The sequence below is a fragment of the Crocodylus siamensis genome, chromosome 5, assembly GCF_052110815.1.
Source record: "Crocodylus siamensis isolate JL-2025a chromosome 5, ASM5211081v1, whole genome shotgun sequence".
Lineage (NCBI taxonomy): Eukaryota > Metazoa > Chordata > Crocodylia > Crocodylidae > Crocodylus > Crocodylus siamensis.
Genome location: NC_143399.1, coordinates 178,504,178 through 178,521,424, shown reverse-complemented (window position 1 = coordinate 178,521,424; position 17,247 = coordinate 178,504,178). Strand labels below are relative to the sequence as shown.

General features: G+C 45.6%; 1 long non-coding RNA gene and 1 pseudogene across 1 annotated transcript in view; one reads left to right on the top strand and one right to left on the bottom strand.

The window, feature by feature from the left end:
* LOC149864968 (uncharacterized) overlaps positions 1 to 17,247 on the top strand; it is a 271,749-nt gene that overhangs the window by 19,805 nt on the left and 234,697 nt on the right. Inside the window, exon 3 of the long non-coding RNA XR_016442332.1 lies at positions 1,111 to 1,204. This is a non-coding gene — a long non-coding RNA (uncharacterized LOC149864968). The remainder of the gene's footprint in view (positions 1 to 1,110; positions 1,205 to 17,247) is intronic.
* Positions 12,001 to 16,962, bottom strand: LOC149864971 (uncharacterized; annotated as a pseudogene).

The following is a 17,247-nucleotide window of genomic DNA, read 5'->3' as shown; positions in this document are numbered from 1 at the left end:
AGTGTTCAATCTGTAGGTTCTGTTGTAAAGTGATGCCGAAGATTTTTCTCGGAGTAGAATACAGTGGATCAGATTGAAAATGTGGGATTCCTGTGTATAGTTAGTATTGGGTATTTCAGACTCCTTTGCAGGAATTCTCTAAAATTACTGGTCTATAGAACATGTTCTTAAACTTGGAATAGTGAAAAAGGGCAAGGGGCGTAGATCCTGACCCTGTTCAGAGAGGTTTGAAATCACTGGCCCAAAGAAAAAAGAATAATTCAATTAATATTAATATATATTAGTATTGTGTATGTGTATGTATATATGTGTGTGTGTGTGTGTATGTATGTATATATATGTGTGTATATATGTATATGTGTGTGTGTGTGTGTGTGTGTGTATGTGTATATATATGTGTAAGTGTATATAAAAATAATGAGAGGAAGAAACTGAAGGACACAAAACACTGAAAAGTTGGAAGAAAAAGATAGAGAAGTATATATGGAATGTGGAAGGAAAGACTTGACAATAGGAGGCAGATCCTGAGGTGGCATGGATTGGCATAACCCCGTAAATCAGTTGATCCAAGCTGATATATTTGTGCTTACATTTTGCTGATAGGAATGGGAAAGAATGGAAGGAAAAGAGAACACATACAGAGGAGTCAAGGTGAACTCTCAACATAGTTAAATGATGTGTAAAGGTTGTTATGATATAGGACCAAACTGAGGTGCCATTCCTTGGGTCACAGTTCTTCATGCTCCAGAGTGCATTGACTGCATGGAGCAAGGTGTTACTGAATATGTGAGACTGTGTTTGAATCTGGCTCTTAATTCATTGTTTTCAAATACTATTTAATTTTGCACAATGATTTTTGTTGAAAAAAGAATGTAGCCTTTTCTTGACTTGTATTTATCTTACCAAATTGCTACTTTATGAATGTCTCTTATTGTACTAAATGTCAATTTTATAGAAAAAAGATTTCCCATCTAGTATCAGGCATGTAATAAGCATGTTTGTGGGTGCCCACACACATGCACACAGATATACTGATAAAATTATGTAACAAATAAAACACTCAAACTTCTATTGTATGATATTAATTTCTTGTTTTAAACTTTGGTTCAGATGCTGCTATGATGCTCCCGAGGTAAATACAAAGGACTCTGGAGGACTGCTAGGAAAGCAGTGAAGAAAGAAGAGAATCAGTGTGGAAGGCAGGGTATGTTTGCACCTTATAGGCTAATTAAAACAGGACACCTTGTAGGTTAATTAAATAAACTTCTGTAAGCAAAAACTTACTTCATCAGATGCCAGGAAGCAGAGCTTCTAAACAGAAGGCAGTCATTAGAATAGAAAGTGTCGGAAGGGGGGAGGTAAAATCAGAGAGTACTATTGGGAGAGGCAAGGAGTGAAGACAGAAAACAAACCAGTTAACCATTGAGGAACATAGGAGTTATCTAGGATGATAATGGGATAAGAATCCATAGTCTCTGTTTAAGCAATATTTAACACAATCCAGTGTTGTTCTGGATTATATAATTTCTTGTTCTGCAATTTTCTGTACAAATTTCTTTTTAAAAGTTTGCTGTTTGAGAACAGCCACCCTCAGGTGGACTATAGATTCATACTGGACCGAGCACCGACCCCTGCAGGACTCCACTGCCCACTTCTCGCCAGGATGAGACAGATCCATTCACTACGACTCCCTGGGTTCTGTCCTGCAGACAGTTTCTCACCCACCTGGCTGTTTTGGAGTTAAGCCCACAATCCTCCAATTTTCCTGTGAGGACATCATGGGATACTAAATCAAAGGCCTTTTGGAAGTCAAGGTATACAATGTCAACCTGCTCTCTTGTGACCAGGTGGTGAGTTACCTGGTCATAGAAGGAGATGAGGTTGGTAAGGCAATACCTGCCCATGATGACGCCATGCTGGCTGTCATTCAAAATCTTACCTTCTGCAAACTTATTGCAGATAGACTCCTTGATGAACTTTTGTAGTATTTTCCCAAGGATGGAAGTTAGGCTGAGTTGCCTATAGTTACCTGTGTCCTCCCTCCTGCCCTTCTTGTGGATGGGCACAACATTGACCGTCTTCCAGTCCGCAGGGACTTCTCCAGAGTGCCACGAGTTGTGGAAGAATTTCACCAGGGGTTCTGCAATGATTTCAGCCAGCTCCTTCAGCACTCTCGGATGAAGATCATCTGGTTCCACTGACTTGTATACATCTAATTTTATTAATTGGTCATACACCAATTCTATGGCAATAGTACAAAGGTGATTATTCCTACCATGCTCATCCTGTGCTCTACCTGGTGTGGTTTTCCCCTTGGTCCAGTGAAAGACTGAGGAGAAGTAGTCATTCAGGTGTTCAGCTTTCCCCGGGTACTGGTAACAAGCTTTCCTGAGTTGAGCAATGACCCCACACCCCCATTTGTTTTCCTTTTGTTCCTGATGTACCTAAAGAAGGACTTCTTGTTGTCCTTGATTCCCGTTGCTAATCTAAGTTCAGTCTCTGCTTTAGCTTGTCTTATCTGTTCCCTGCATATGCAGGCCCTTGTGGAATAGTCTTCCTTGCAGCCTGCTCTGCTTCCATTGTTTATAAGCCTCTTTCTTCTTTTTTTAAGAGGACCGTGATTTCCCTGTTTAGCCAAGAGGGCTTCCCAGCCCTTCTGTTACCTTTTCTTTGCATGGGAATGGACTTCCTTTGTGCTTCAAGGATCATGTCCTTAAGGAACAACCACTCTTTGTGCACACTTTTTGCCTTCACTTCCTGGTCCCACAGCACTTGCCCACTACTGACCTAAGCTTGTTGAAATTTGCCTTTTTGAAGTCCAAGACTTCAATCTTTCTATCTGATTTGTTGCCTTACATCTGACAGTGAACATGATGGTTTCATGGTTGCTGTTGCCCAGACTTCCATATTTAGGTCAGTCACCATATTTAGGTCAGTCACCTTTGGCCAGGACCAAATCTAGCAGGGCATCACCTCTGGTTGGCCCATGCACCTCCTGAGTCAGGAAGATATCTTCAACACAGGTCAGGAAGGACTGCGACCAATCCAACTTGGCCGAGTGTTCTTTCCAGAAGATGTCTGGATAAATTAAATCACCCATGATGACCATATCACATGCATGTGTGGTCTCAGTCAATTCTTGGGTGACTCCAGATTGTGTTCCTCCCCCTGGTTTGGTGGTCTGTAGTATACACCTATGGTTAGGTCTCTCTTGCCTCACTCCCCCCACCCCCTGCAACTTGACCTAGTGGGTTTCAAGCTGTCCATTTTTGGAGCCGATATCAGCCTCCAATGAGGTGTACTGCTCTTTCACATAGAGAGCAACACCTCTACCTTTCTTCCTCACCCAGTCCCTTTTATGCAGGATGTAGCCCTCTATAGCTATGCTCCAGTCATGTGAGGAGTCCCACTGGGACTCTGTAATCCTTACTAGATCATAATGCACACTGGAGAGTAGGAGGCTAGCTCACTGCACACTGGAGAGTAGGGGGGCTAGTAGAAGGGCTGCTTGTTCCCCATGCTCCTGGAGTTAGTATATAGGCAGCTGAGTCCTCCTATTGAGGCTCTCGTCTTCCTGTCCCACTGATGGAAAACTATTGCCTCAGCTCCTGCAAAAGTGGCTCTCCCAGTGTCCCTATCTACAGAGCTTACTTGTTTGTTGGTCCCTGGACATGTTTGAATTTGTGTATTCCGTCTCCCAGCAATCTTTGTTTAAAGCCCTGTCCAGAAGATCAGCTATCCTGGCCATGAACAGGGACTTACCTTTCCTCATGAGGTGCATGCTGTCCCTTCCCAGGAATCCTCTCTACCTGAAGTGTGTGCTGTGGTCAAGGAATCCGAAATCTTCTCAGTGACACCAGCGTTGGAGTCTCTGGCTCACTTCCTCAATGCATCCTTCACTTCTGGGACCGTGGCCTAAAACAGGGAGCACAGAAGAAAAGACTACCTTGGCCCTCAATCCCTAGAGCCCAGCTCCCAGACCCCTGTAGTCACTCATGACCCAGTTTGGATTACATCTGACTATGTCATTAGTTCCCACATGGATGAGGGAGATGGGGGAGTAGTCAGAGGGCCGGATCAGCTTGGGGATCATTTCTGTTACATCTCAGATGCGAGCCCCTGGGAGACAGCAGACCTCATGGGCCAAAGGGTCTGGATGGCAGATGGGTCCCTCAGTGCCCTGCAGGAGGGAGTCCCCCCACCACCACCTTGCTCCTCCTCCTGGGGGTGCCAGCAAGCTGCTTACCTTCTTCCTCTCCCAGTGTCACCATCGGAGCCTCCTCAGGTGTGGGGGGTGGAGTGTTCCTGTAGTACAGGGCCAGGGGAGGAGCCGCCCTGCCCCAGCATTTTCTGGAGTGTGAGGTGGCTGTTTTCCAGGTCACTCTGAGTGGGTCTTCTTGGTTAGCTATCATGTTGGACATCATCTCCATCTCTAGGTATTCTGCCACAGGCTCGGGTGTCTTTCTGGAATTGGTGTCAGATCTGTGTTCATTCATTCTTTCACTGGGGAAAGATGTAGGGTCTGTCCGATGTAGACAGCAGAGGGGCACTGTAAGCAGGTGGTGGCATACATGACATTGGTAGACGAGCAAGTGAATGAACCCTGGATGTTATACTCTGTTATTTAGTCCAGTGATGATATGCTTTATATTGATGATGGGATATAACTGGAATCTAGGTCCAAAGCAAGGTCCAGTGCTTAGGTGAAAATAAGAGTTATGTAGTCTGTTGCTTGAAAGAGGCATTTTGAGACTGGCAGGACTATCTGTAAACCGGAACAGGTTTGCCCCCATGGCTACCCTGAGATGTTATATGGAACCATTTCCTCATTGAACTCTAGCTTCCCCAAAATTGTAGCCAAAGTTATATTGAATCATATTGTATATGAAACTATGATCAGACTATTAGGTTGTGAAGTTCTTTAAATATTGAGTTCACTTATTTTTATTGACTTTTGTAGGAACCATAATTTTGAGGAATATCAGGATCAACTGTAAATAAAATGCATAAAAATAACCATCTAATAACAATGTATTTTTTTGTAACCTCCTTATAAATTGAAAAACGTTTAATTCCTGTAAGCACTATCTGGCCAATGCACTGCAAAGCAAAGGATCTATTCCATTATTCTCTTCTGGCAGCCAAGAGGAAGGGATGGAACAGTCACTATTTGTCAGGAGTTAGGAAGACATGTCCTCTAAGGTCAAGTTTCATATATTTTCCATTGTAAAGATTTTGCTTCTTCTCTGAAGAACATGGTGCTGGCTACTCCCAGGGACAGGATACTGGACTAGATAGCCAAGATCAAGGCTTGTTGTTTTGTTTCTTTTCTTTCTTTCCCTGTAACAGCTGAAGGCAGTAAAAAATGCTTTCCAGTTTCTTCCAGCATCCAGGAAAGTGGAGTATTATACTCACTCTTCCTTCCTTTTAAAGTGTGCCCAGGTTTCTACTGCTCACCAGTTTTGCAAATTACTGCAAGATACAAATTCCACAACAGCATGAAACACTCAGACTTATATGCAAAGGCACTTTCTATTGAATTAAAAAATGCAATCTGTTGCAGCAGTCATCTCAGCACTTGTGTGCAGCAAACACATAAGGAGCACTTGCCACAGAACTGAAGGGTAGTATGCACAGCATACATGGAGTCGTGTTCAAAAGCAGTTAGTTACCAAGAGGGTATTGATTTTGTGGTGTAAGTACATTAACATCTATTTATGCAAGGATTTTCCCTTCTTTGCATAAAACCTTTGCCTTCCTTTGCTAGGAGGAAACTTGGGTGGGAGTGAAGACATGAGCATAGTAGCTGCACTGGTATGTCTCTGAACCTATTGTATACTGGGTTTTGAACACAGAACAGCAGTGGAGACAAAGGAATAGGCTTGTTGGTTTTGTGCATAGACAGATACATAAGGTAGGACCTGGAATGGAACTAGGACTGGTTAATATTCTAATTCAGTTTTTGTGGTAACAACTACAGAGGAGATGCTTGAGCCCCAGGACCTGCAACAAAGTGGGTGGGGGAAAAAGTTGGCTTTCAAACTATAGGATGCTTGCATAAAACCTGGTACTCTGGCCACACTCAGGTTTCCTCCAGAATTCCACCCAAACTGCAAACCTGCATCGCATCTTAATTTTATTTTTACTTAACAATCCCCAGACATTGAAGGCTGTGAATCTAGCTCTTTTATTAGTAACAGATGTACCAACTTTAGAGAAATTGTTCTAGTTAATTTTGCCTGAAGCAGATTCTGAATGGATGACATGTCCCTAATGTATTTATGTGCATTTAATATTTGAGGTATTACACCTCAGCAAAAGTAAATGCCGCAATTTTTCAGTATGAAATATTATGATTCTCTCTCTCTCTCTCTCTAATGTACGTATATGCATATGTGTGTGTGTGTGTGTGTGTGTGTGTGTGTGTGTGTATACATACACACACATATTAGGGGTGCATGTGCACTGATAGAGATTTTGGGGGGGGCTGATACCGATCCAATTTGTGATACAGCTGATGCAGTTGGTAAGTCTGTTATGGTGGAAGGGGTGGGGGTGGGGGTGCAGATTAAGGCCCCTGTGGTGAGGAAGGAGTAGGGCTGGGGCAGGGGCAAGCACTGCCCAGCCGGGGTGGGTTGGGCACAGGACAGAGCCGTGGTGGCTCCCAGTGCTGAGAGGGTATGGGGGGGGGGGCATGTGCCTCAGACCTGTATGGGGCAGGGTGGGGCAGGCTGGGGCCAGGGGTGCACTGGGCTGTGTTTGGGGCAGGCAGCAGTGGTGCTGGGAGGCGGGTTAAGGGGAGTGTGTAGCCCCCCCCAAATTTGCTATAGCGCCTCCCATACTCCCCTCTCTGTACTGTTACCACCAGTGCCAAGTGCAACCCCAGCCCACCACCCTCCATCTTCCCTCCCTGCAATGGGAAGAGCCCAATGCAGTCCCAGCCCCACCCTTCGGCTGCAGTCTACTCTGCCCGTGCCCTGTGCAGAGGCACATGTCCCCCACCCTCCTGGGGTGCATGCAGCAATGGGAACTCTTCAGTTCCCTTGCCCGTCCCTACCCTGTGCTGACTGGATGACCCATAGCTCCATCCCATGCCTGCCCCACCCTGGCTGGGCAGTGCTTGCACCAGCCCCTGCCCCAGTCCCTGTCCCACTCCCTCCCTCACTGCTGGGGGCATTGATCTTCCCCTCTGCTATCCTTCCTCCACTTCCACCACAACAGACTTATCAGCTGTACACAGTTCTCCACGCTGCTAGGCTGTGCTCTTGGCCACCTATGTGCTGTGCTGCAGCTGTACACATGCATGGGCATTTATCAGCCAAATTATCGGCCCCATCAGGCTGATTTCTGATGTGCTCAATTTTTTTTATATCAGTCCTGATCCAATATTAGACTGATGAATTGGTGCACCTCTAAATATAAATATATATAAAAATATATATATATTTATAATATGTGTGTGTGCATTGTAATATTATAAAAGCCTAGTCTGTCTGTCTGTCTGTCCATAATGCTTTATTCACTCTCTGATTGCCTGACAAACAGCCAATCAGAGTGCAAATAAGTCTTTGGACACGCTGCTATGATGGCGGGGACACAGGGGGCAGAGCCCAAGCGGGGGAGGAGGCCCTGCTCCTTGGAGGCAGTGGCAATGGTGATGGCCTCACCCCCCCTGCCCTGCTCCATGCAGGTGGTGACAATGGGGGGGGGGCGAGGCCACTGGAGCTGGCCTCACCTCCACCCTTGCCCCTTGGAGGTGATGGTGGCAGTGGTGTGGGGGGGGAGCAGGGTTGGAATGCCATGGGGGGGTGGAGCCACCAGCACTAGCTTTGGCCCACCACTCCCCCCTTCTATCATTGCCACCTGCAGGGGGGGAGGGGAGCAGTGGTGGAGGGGGAGCAGCGGGCCCAGCCCAACATGGCCTGATGCAGCAGCAGCTGGGCGAGGAGAGGAACGAGCCTCTCCCCACATCGGGGCTGGGCCTGCTCCTCTCCTTCCTCCTCCACCCATCAGCCCCAAGCTCACTTTTCTCATCCCCCTACCACTGCCAGGTTGGCCCAGGCCCAATGTTCCCCCCACCCCCTGGTTTAGCAGCCCAGCTTCTCTTCATTCTCGGGCCCAGTCCTACCCTACATTGGGCCTGGGCCCACTCCTCCCCTTTTCCCACTGCTGCGGTGGGGAGGCGGGGAATGGGCCCAGACCCCAAGCAGCAGGAGGGAAGGGGGGAGTGGGCCCGGATGGTGGGGCATGGGGCTCCATCCCTGCCTACTCCCCCACCATCATTCTTGATGGGCAATTGGCTAGTATATACGTATGTGTGTGTGTGTGTGTGTGTGTGTGTGTATGAATATATATATATATGGAAACATTAGCAAATTGACTACTTATAGCTTATCTTTCTGCTACTGTATTTGTTTCAGGGTTTATAAGCATGATAAATTCATGGAATAAGTGAAGTCTATTCAGCCTATTAAGGTTCATTTTCTTTTAATACTCTAACCCCCTCTGGATGCTATTTGCTGTAATTGTTTCTTGAATGATCTTTCAGTGTTTAAACTTCAGCATCTTTGCCTGGTAAACTATTCTACATATACTCATGATTCTATGTGTAGATAAATGAAATACATGACATTTGTTTCAAATTTGTTTTTTTTTTTGCTTTGCAATTATATCCCATGTCATTTTATCTGTCTCCTGGAAAAAAAACTGTAAGCACATTTGGCATTAACTACACAACTTAAGATCTTATATACCTAAATTAAATTTCATCGGAACCATAACTTTATAGGCTATAAATTCAGAGTTTATAATCTCTTCTCATTCTTTCTTTTGTCCTTGCCCTCACCCCAACTGGGGTTCCAACTTTCTTGAATTCATCTTTTTAATTCTAAGTATATTTCCATGGATCATACTAAATAATTCCTTACCATCTTTGCAATCCTTAAAATATTTGTAGAATGTTGTCATATTACTATATCTCTGCCACTTAATTCTATGCTTAGCTAGGCTACACATATTCTACTCATACAATTTTTTCATAATTCAGTCCGGCCGTTGCCCTTATAATTTTTTTCTATTTCAGTCAAATCGTTGTAGTAATTCAGCACTCAGGATTCGGTGAAAATTCCAGGTGGTGCTGCACCAGAGCAGGTGTTCTGGCAAACACTCAGCTGATATTAATTGCTGTAGCAGCACTGATGTCAGTGAATTCATAATAATTTATATTGGCTAAGGACCTGCTGCATTGATAACTCTATATCCTTTTACTGCCTTTGCTTTGGCAGTCCAAACTTTCGTATGTATTGTGTGTATATATAGTTACAAACACATCACATTTGGTGTCCACTGTATCCTTGCACCTCTTACATTATCTCTTCCTAGGCTTCTCCCTCCCATTTTAATCAATAAACTGGATGATTGTTCCCTCATTTATTTTTATGCCTATGTTTCTATCATTACCATGTTCCTTCTGTATTATGGTATTTCTCTTCTATGACCAAATTTTGCAACACCTCTCAACTAGTTCTCACCTGTAGATTTCCTTTGTATGCTGATTGCTCACTTTCCTAGATCTTCAGTGATGATGTAAATCAGCAGTCACTTCAGAATTTTACTAGACACAGTTCCTCCATCTAGATATGGATCATTGTTTACACTCTTAGGTTAAAGACTTTGGACTGGTTTTCAGCCCACGATACTCTTATCCCAATCACCCTGATATAATTTTTAGGTTTCGTTTTGTGGGGCATTGTGGGCACATCTACACATACAAATAATGTGCCTGAATTTTCTGCACAGAAAATTCAGGCTTATTAAAGTGCTCCTGGGTACATGTCTACACATGCACACCATCCGAAACAAATTGTACCTGACAAGAGCAGCTTGGTCCAGGGCTGCTCCTGCTCAGGTCAACCCCTATGCAGCAGCTAGGGGGAGCTCCAGACTCCCCCCAGTGTGAGTCCCAGGGCTGACAGGGGGCACAGGGGCCAATTTTAATCTCTGTTAGTCAGGGAGAGCTATGCCAGCTGCAGAGGCAGCTATCTTTCTAGCCACATGGGGATTTAATGTGCAGTAAGTCCTACACACATGCAGACTGTGGCAGGGCACCTTTGGTGCCTGCCACTTTAAAGGATTGAGCAGGCAGCAGTGCAGCCTGTAGGTGGCTGCGGTGCCAATCAGGAGGCCGCCTGATTGGAGCAGGGCTATAAAACAGCAGGATAAAGGCAGGCCCTGAGCAGTAGAGATGGTAGTTGCTGCAGGGATGCTGCCAAGGTAACATCACCAACCTGAGATCTGTTGCTCCTAGGTACATCTGGAGGTCTAGGGTAGGAACTATGAGGATGGAAGAAGTTCTTAGGGACTCGGTGGGGTCCCGAGACCTGGAGACAGGGCTTTGGGCCTAGAGAAGAGCAAGGTCCAGCCTAGGAAGGGGCTTATAGCTCGTGGGCCTACACAGGGGTTAGGCAAGCCCCTGATTAGGACTTGCAGGGGTGAGGCCAGGAGCTCAGGTGAGCCCCGTTGAGTGAAGGGCTGCCTCATATGAGTTCTCTGGGGCTCTAGACAAGCCCAGTAAGAGATGAATTTTTATGGATGGGACCCAGGGGGGGAACCCTGTTGAGTGGAAAGGGTCAGCTGCTGGTGGATTGTCCCAGGGCTCTTGACTGACCCAAACTGGGGCCAGGGCCCAGAGTGCCCAAAAGGCAACCAGGCCCACCATGAGAAGTAGGCCAGGGTGGTGGAAAGCCAGGCCAGGCTTAAAGTGAGCAAAGGGTTCTCAAGGGAGACCACTGGTGAGAGAGCAAAGGGGGTCAGTTGCTAGGCAGGCTGAGATGATGAATGCTGAAGCCTCATCTCATGAAGGGAGGAGTCCTAAACAGGGTTCTGAGAGAGTTAGGGCCAGCAGCTGAGAGTAGGCCATGAGATTGAGGCTGCAGTAGGGTGCTCAGAGTGAATAGCGCAAGGAAGAAAATCCAGAAGCCCAGTGAGAAAAGACCAGGGCCGATAGGCCTTCGTTGGTCCTGGGGATGACTTAAAACTACACCCTGATGGGGTTGGATGGTGTGGTGGGGCAGCTTGTGGCAGGGGAGTTTCCAGGAAATGCCACACCTGTGCCGCCCTAGTGAAGGGTGAGTATGGGGTATCAACAAGCCTCAGCTTCCACTGCCTTGTGGCTGACCCTGTGGGGGGGAAAAGCTAGGGGAGCATACCCCAACAGAAAAGCACAGGGCCTTAGGTCCTGACAAAGGCTGACTGAGGCCTGAGGCAAATCCAGGTATGTCTATAGCTGCCTGAGGCCAGAGTGGGCCATAGGCTGAGAGTGAGGTGCAGGCAGGTCAACAGAGCCTGAGGCTTAAGGGGCATAAGACAGTGAGGGGCAGACTAGTAACCACAGAGAGGGGTGGAGTGTGAGGGGCTAGAAGCCTGTTGAGAGGCATAGAGCCCAGAGTGTGAGTTGAGGCCCCAGTGAGGGGGCATGTGGTCAAGGTAAGTCTCCACATGCCTGAGGCTGAGTTTGGGTCCAAGGCCAAGTGCAGCCCAGTAATGGAGCCGGGGGAGTTAGGAATACTTTGGATGCTATCTGAGAGGCATGGGACATGGTAAAGGGAAGGTGGGAGCTGTGCCCTTTGCATCAGGGCATTAAAATGGGCAGCCTCCCACCTTACAACTAACTACCTAGTCTATTACAACAAAGGCATGGCAGATGAGACAGGTGGGATGACCCTCGTCACATAGACAATGATGCTTTACTGTGCTTTAAATTAGTCTAACATGCACTGAAGCATCATGTATAGCCATTTCCAGCATCTACTCTTAGGTACTCACAGCACCTCAATAGCAAATGTGGTTTTAGAGAAAAGTAATATTTTTTGGTGAACATCTTTTTTTCTTTTTGATAAGATTTCATTCTTTGAAATGGTTAAAAAAATTTCATGTTCTGTTTGTTTAACATACCCATTTCCCCCCCCCCGGCCCCTCCCCCGGTTAAAAGAAAAGAGAAGGTAAAAAAGGTGAAGAAAATGAGTAGTGAAAAGTGTCATGCTTTATTTAGGAAAAAAGAAAAATAGAAATTAAAAAGAAAATGTAAGATAAAGTAAAGTAAAATCATTCTCTTTTTCCTTGAAAATGTAGAAAAAATTATCCTCTTTTCTTTCACTTCCCCAATGTTTTTCCCTATTGATGAAGGGGAGAAAAAGTAAAACACTTCTCCACATTCAAGGGTGTAGGTTGTAGCCGTGTTGGTTGAAGGACGTAGGCAGACAAGATTCTTTGGGTGAATCTGATATCTTTCATTAGACCAACTTAAATAGTTGGAAAACAATTTTTAATCAAGCTTTTGGGTTCAAAAACACTTCGTCAGGCAAAGGATGTTTCAGCAGTTGGTGTTTGCTCTTCCTGGATGGAATGAAAAGTAAAGAAGCCAGAGGCTGGGCTGGTGTGCGTACAAGACAGGCCGTCAGTGAAGATGTAGATTGAGGAGTCAATGGGTGAGAGGCAGGCTGGGTTGAGGGGAGAGAAGAGGGGTTGAGTTGAATAGTGGAGAAGTACCTGGGGAATCAGATGTCAGGCAGGTTATAATGTGTCATAAACCCAATATCTATATTTAGTTCATGATTTTTAGTATCCAGGAGGTTGATGAAGTGGAGTACATAGGCTCATCTCTGGGAAATGTTTTGCAAGTTTGCTTTGAGGATCAGGACTGAGAGATTGGAGAGAGAGTGGTTTTCTTGTGAGAAATGTGCCCTCACAGGTCACTGGGTATTCCTGTCTTTGATAGATTTCCGGTGTGTATTCATTCTGGTGTGCAGTTGTTGTATGGTTTCTCCTATGTATTTTCCATTGGGGCATTTGGTGCACTGGATGAGAGATATTACATTTCTGGAGGTGCCGCTGTAAGATCCAGGAATGCTGATGACTCTGTTGTGGGGTGTAGTAATTGTGGGGGTGGTGAAGATGTGTTGGCAGGTTTTGTATTTCTTGTCATGGCATGGTCTGGATCCATTTGGCGTGTTCTGGGTCTGAGGAAGTTTGCTTCTGGTGATGAGGTTAGAGAGGTTTGGTGCTTGTTCGAAAGCTAGGATGGGTGGCTCTGGGAAGATCTCTTTAAGAATAGGGTCTCTTTCTAGTATGGGTTGCAATTGTTTGAGGACTTTCCATACGGGTTTGAGGGAGGGGTGATATGTCCTAACCAGCGATGTGCAATTTGTGGGGGGATTTCTTCCATACTGCAGCAGTTCGTCATCTGGTATCTGGGCGGTTCTTTCAAATGTGTGATTAATCTCTCTGGAGGACCGTCCTTGCTGGGTGAAAGCCTTTTTAAGATTGGTGAGGTGGCAACCCTATGTCTGCAGTTTCCTCCACACTACCCCTAGCCATGTACCCCTTCTCCCCCAAATGAGCCATTCTGGTCTGGGGCAGGTGACAGCTCAGCTCTGGCTTCAGATTGAAAACTGGGGCCAAAGCTGAAGCTGAGATGCCACCTACCCCAGGTAGGTACTTGAATCCAAGACAAGGAGTTTTTCCCCATACTGACTTGGGTGGGAGGGTGGGGTGGAACTTCATCTTGAATTTCAGTAAATGTGGTATATATTATTTTCCTTCAATTTTAAGAACTATAACCACGGATATTGTTCTGATGTTAAAAATCACAGAAAATAAATATGTAGCAAAACCCCCAGTTTTTCTTTTTTTATATATATATATAGATAGATATATTTTATATATATATTAGATAGATATGAGAGAGAGAGAGAGAGAGAGAGAGAGAGAGAGAGAGAGAGGGAGAATGAGATATGCATTCCCTTTCCTTCCCCAATTATTTCTGGCTTTTCTTTCTCTCCCCCTCTATTCCCTAGACAAGCATAAGCGAGGTCAGACTTAGGATAAGCTTTAACATTTTTATTTTGGTAGCAAGTTTTTGGTTTTGGATATCCACTGTTTTATATTGTATCATTATCAGGTTTGTATTGATACTTACTGTTGTATATTGTATTATTATAATTTTCATATTGATTTTTATTGTTTCAAATGGATATTGTATGGTTTAGGCCTGTGTTTGTAAGTGAACCAAAGTCATGTCAAGTTTCCATTTTGTATGTCAAGTCTCCATCTTTTGTTCTCTGCCCGGCCATCCCATGTTGCAACTGTATGAGTCACGTGCCCCTCCCATGTAAATTGGTTCCTGGATGAATAAGATGGATTGGGAATGATTGAAATACAATAGTAGCAGGCCTCTTCTGAATGGCCTGTAATGACTGGGCCATCACCTCACATTGATTCATCCAGGAACCATGGACCTCACCCAGGAACAGAGACAAGAACCCAGCATTTGAAAGACAAAAGACCCTGCAGAACCAGCAACTCTACCATTGTACCCCTCCATTACAGACACAAGAAACTGCACATCCCTGCATAGGAGCACACATGCTCAGTATGCCAGGGGCTGACCCTTGCTTGGGCATGCCTCCTGTCACTAGGGTCACACAAGGTCTGCCCCTATAAAAAGGGGCAGTGAAGACAGACCCAGTGGGACACCCTCTCCATCTGGACCAGCACCATGCCACACCATCTATCCAGCCAGAGGCCCTGCTGGAGACCTCGCTCTGAACAACACCTACTGGACAAAAACCCCTTTCCAGCCTGGATAGCTAGCTATCACTCCCTACCCCCTCTTCAACCAAGGACTTCGACTCTGCTTCTCTTCGCTACCCTGGACTCCAGCCCTTCTACTGAGTCTCTTTCTCCTGCTGCCGTTGTGAGTGCTTGCGTGTGTGTGTGTGTGAACCAATAACTTCATGGGGCTGTGTAGTGTGTTGTCTGTGTAATAAAACTGTTATTTGGACCCCTAAGTTGGGTTTTGCTTTCCTGTGGTTTGGCTCTGCTCCAGTCTCTGCTCCTTGCCCCTCTAACTTCTCTCTCATTTCTCCCTCTCCTGCTTCTGGCTCACTGCCACCTCCAACACCTGTCCTGAGCTCCTCTCTGCCTCCAAGCCCCCTATTTCTTTGCCAGTGTCTTATCCCCATTGCCCTTTCCTTTTCCTCTGAGCAACCAGGTTTCTGCCTCAGTTTTTTTTCCTGGCTGTCTCTTCATTGCCACCACTTATCTGCCCCCCCGCAATATCTCAGGTGTCTGCCTCAGTTTCCAGCCCCAGTCTACCTTAAGTAAGCCCAAGCCTCAGTTCTTCAGCCAGATTCTCTGTAGTCCACTGGTTCTAATCCCGGTTCTAGCAACTTTTACTCCCTATATTTTAACTTGCTCTTTTTCTCACCTGAACCTTCCCCCAAGTATCCCAGGTACCCCAAGCACACACATACACACTGTACCATCCAAGTTAGGAACTTACCTGTGTTTGTGTAGGTGGGTTGTATGTATGTGAACTAGTGAGTGTGTGTGTGTATGTGTGTGTGTGTGTGTGTCATTGTGTGCATGATATATGAATTAGTGATCTGTGTCTAACTTTCGGGGTGTATAGTGTATGTGTTTGAATTGGTGGTAAGTATGCCTCGGCTGGTTTGGATGTGTATGTGCCTGAGCTGGCAGTGTGTGTGTCTGTGTGTGTGTGTATGCACCTAATTGATTTGTGTGTTTGTATATGTGCAGTTGTCTCACACCCTCCTGTCTAACAGTGCAATATTGAGATCCTGAGAGTTGGCCTGACCCCACAGGGCTACAAATTCATACATCCCTATCTGTAACAGAGTTTCCATTTTATTAGCTTGAAGCTCTGCTTCTGAAGGGCTATATATAATCAACAACAGAAACAACAACAACAATAATAAAATAATATATTTATTGGGAAAAATGCTGAATTTTTCTGCCTGACAAACATAGTATATATACTGTGTTTGTCAGGAAGATCATTTCAGTGAATAATGGAGGAGACTAGTGGAATGATAAATATGGTTTGTGAGAGAAAAATATGATTGGAAGAGAAGCAGAGAGAAACCCAGGAAAGAAGAAAAATGCTTTAGCAGCCACAGAACAGAGTTAGACCACTAGGAGAGTGCCATATAATTTCTCAAGGAATGATCTTTAATATATTTATAAAATTCTGCAACTGGGATACTTGTGCAGCACTTTCTTAACCATCTCTTCTGAAGTAATGCTACTGGCATTTTCTTATGTCAGTTTCCCAACTTTTCAGCTGTTGTATCACCTTTTCTCAGTGCAAGGAATATCTTAGCAGATGTCTCTATTTGTTTATGATGAATTCTTTGTCCCTGTTCTATAGCACCAAAGGCTTGTGTTTTCTGATGTAAAAAAGTTGGATGTTTCCTCAGGTTCTAATAAGAAAGGGAAATCTATATAGAAATCTAGATACAATATAGCACAGGCAGTGGGCTATACTCTTACATTAGATACATCCTGGGATATATTAAAACTGCATCAAACCATGCCAGGGAATGCTGGTGTGAAAACTCACCAAATCCACTCATGCCTATTCTGCCTGCACCCACAGCCAAAAAATGTAATATAAGTTCACTAATCTAGGTCTAGCTAGGTTTTACTCTGGGTATTTCCCATGCTTATGGGCTTTTCTGCTTGCCTCTGCCCCTGCCCCCCTTTTCTGCTACATGTGTCCGGGTATTTTTAAGCCTCCCTCAGAGCACTGGATGTTGGTGACTGCCAAAGGAGGCCACATTAGGAGTGAGATGAGCCTGAGCACCCAGAGAGGCATGGTTGTGAGATGAGGGCTGTGGCTAAGAGTGAACAACATCCAGGACATCAGTGAGGCTTCGGGCATGGTATAGGGGTGGCTGGAGCCACGCATAGCCCATAAAGCTTGGGTGCCCGGGAACTCCCATTAACGGAGCAGGACTAATGTAGCAGGAGGTAAACCGTGTCCAGGGAGACAAAGAGGCAGCCTCTCTATAATATATATATAAGAGCAAAGACCTGGTGGGCGAGAATGAAGGGTACTTTGTAGACAACCTGGACACGGTAAGGGGCGCTAGGGGAGAGCATGGCGACCCTAGGGTGCCCTGCCTGCTACACTCTGTAATGGAGAGGTAGGTATGATCTCCACCCTGGCTGCTTCAGATGTCCAAGGTGAAGTGTAAGGCTACCTGTGGACCTGCCTTCTGCAGCTCCTCCCTCAAGTACTCCCTGCATGCTTCATACAGAGAGGGCACCACCATCCTGCTAAAGGTGGTGTGTGTGGGCACATGGTACAATGAGGCCATGAGCACCGTGAGCTGCCTGAACCCTGGATGCTCAACAAAGGAGAAGGGTTGGCCATTCAGAGCAAGC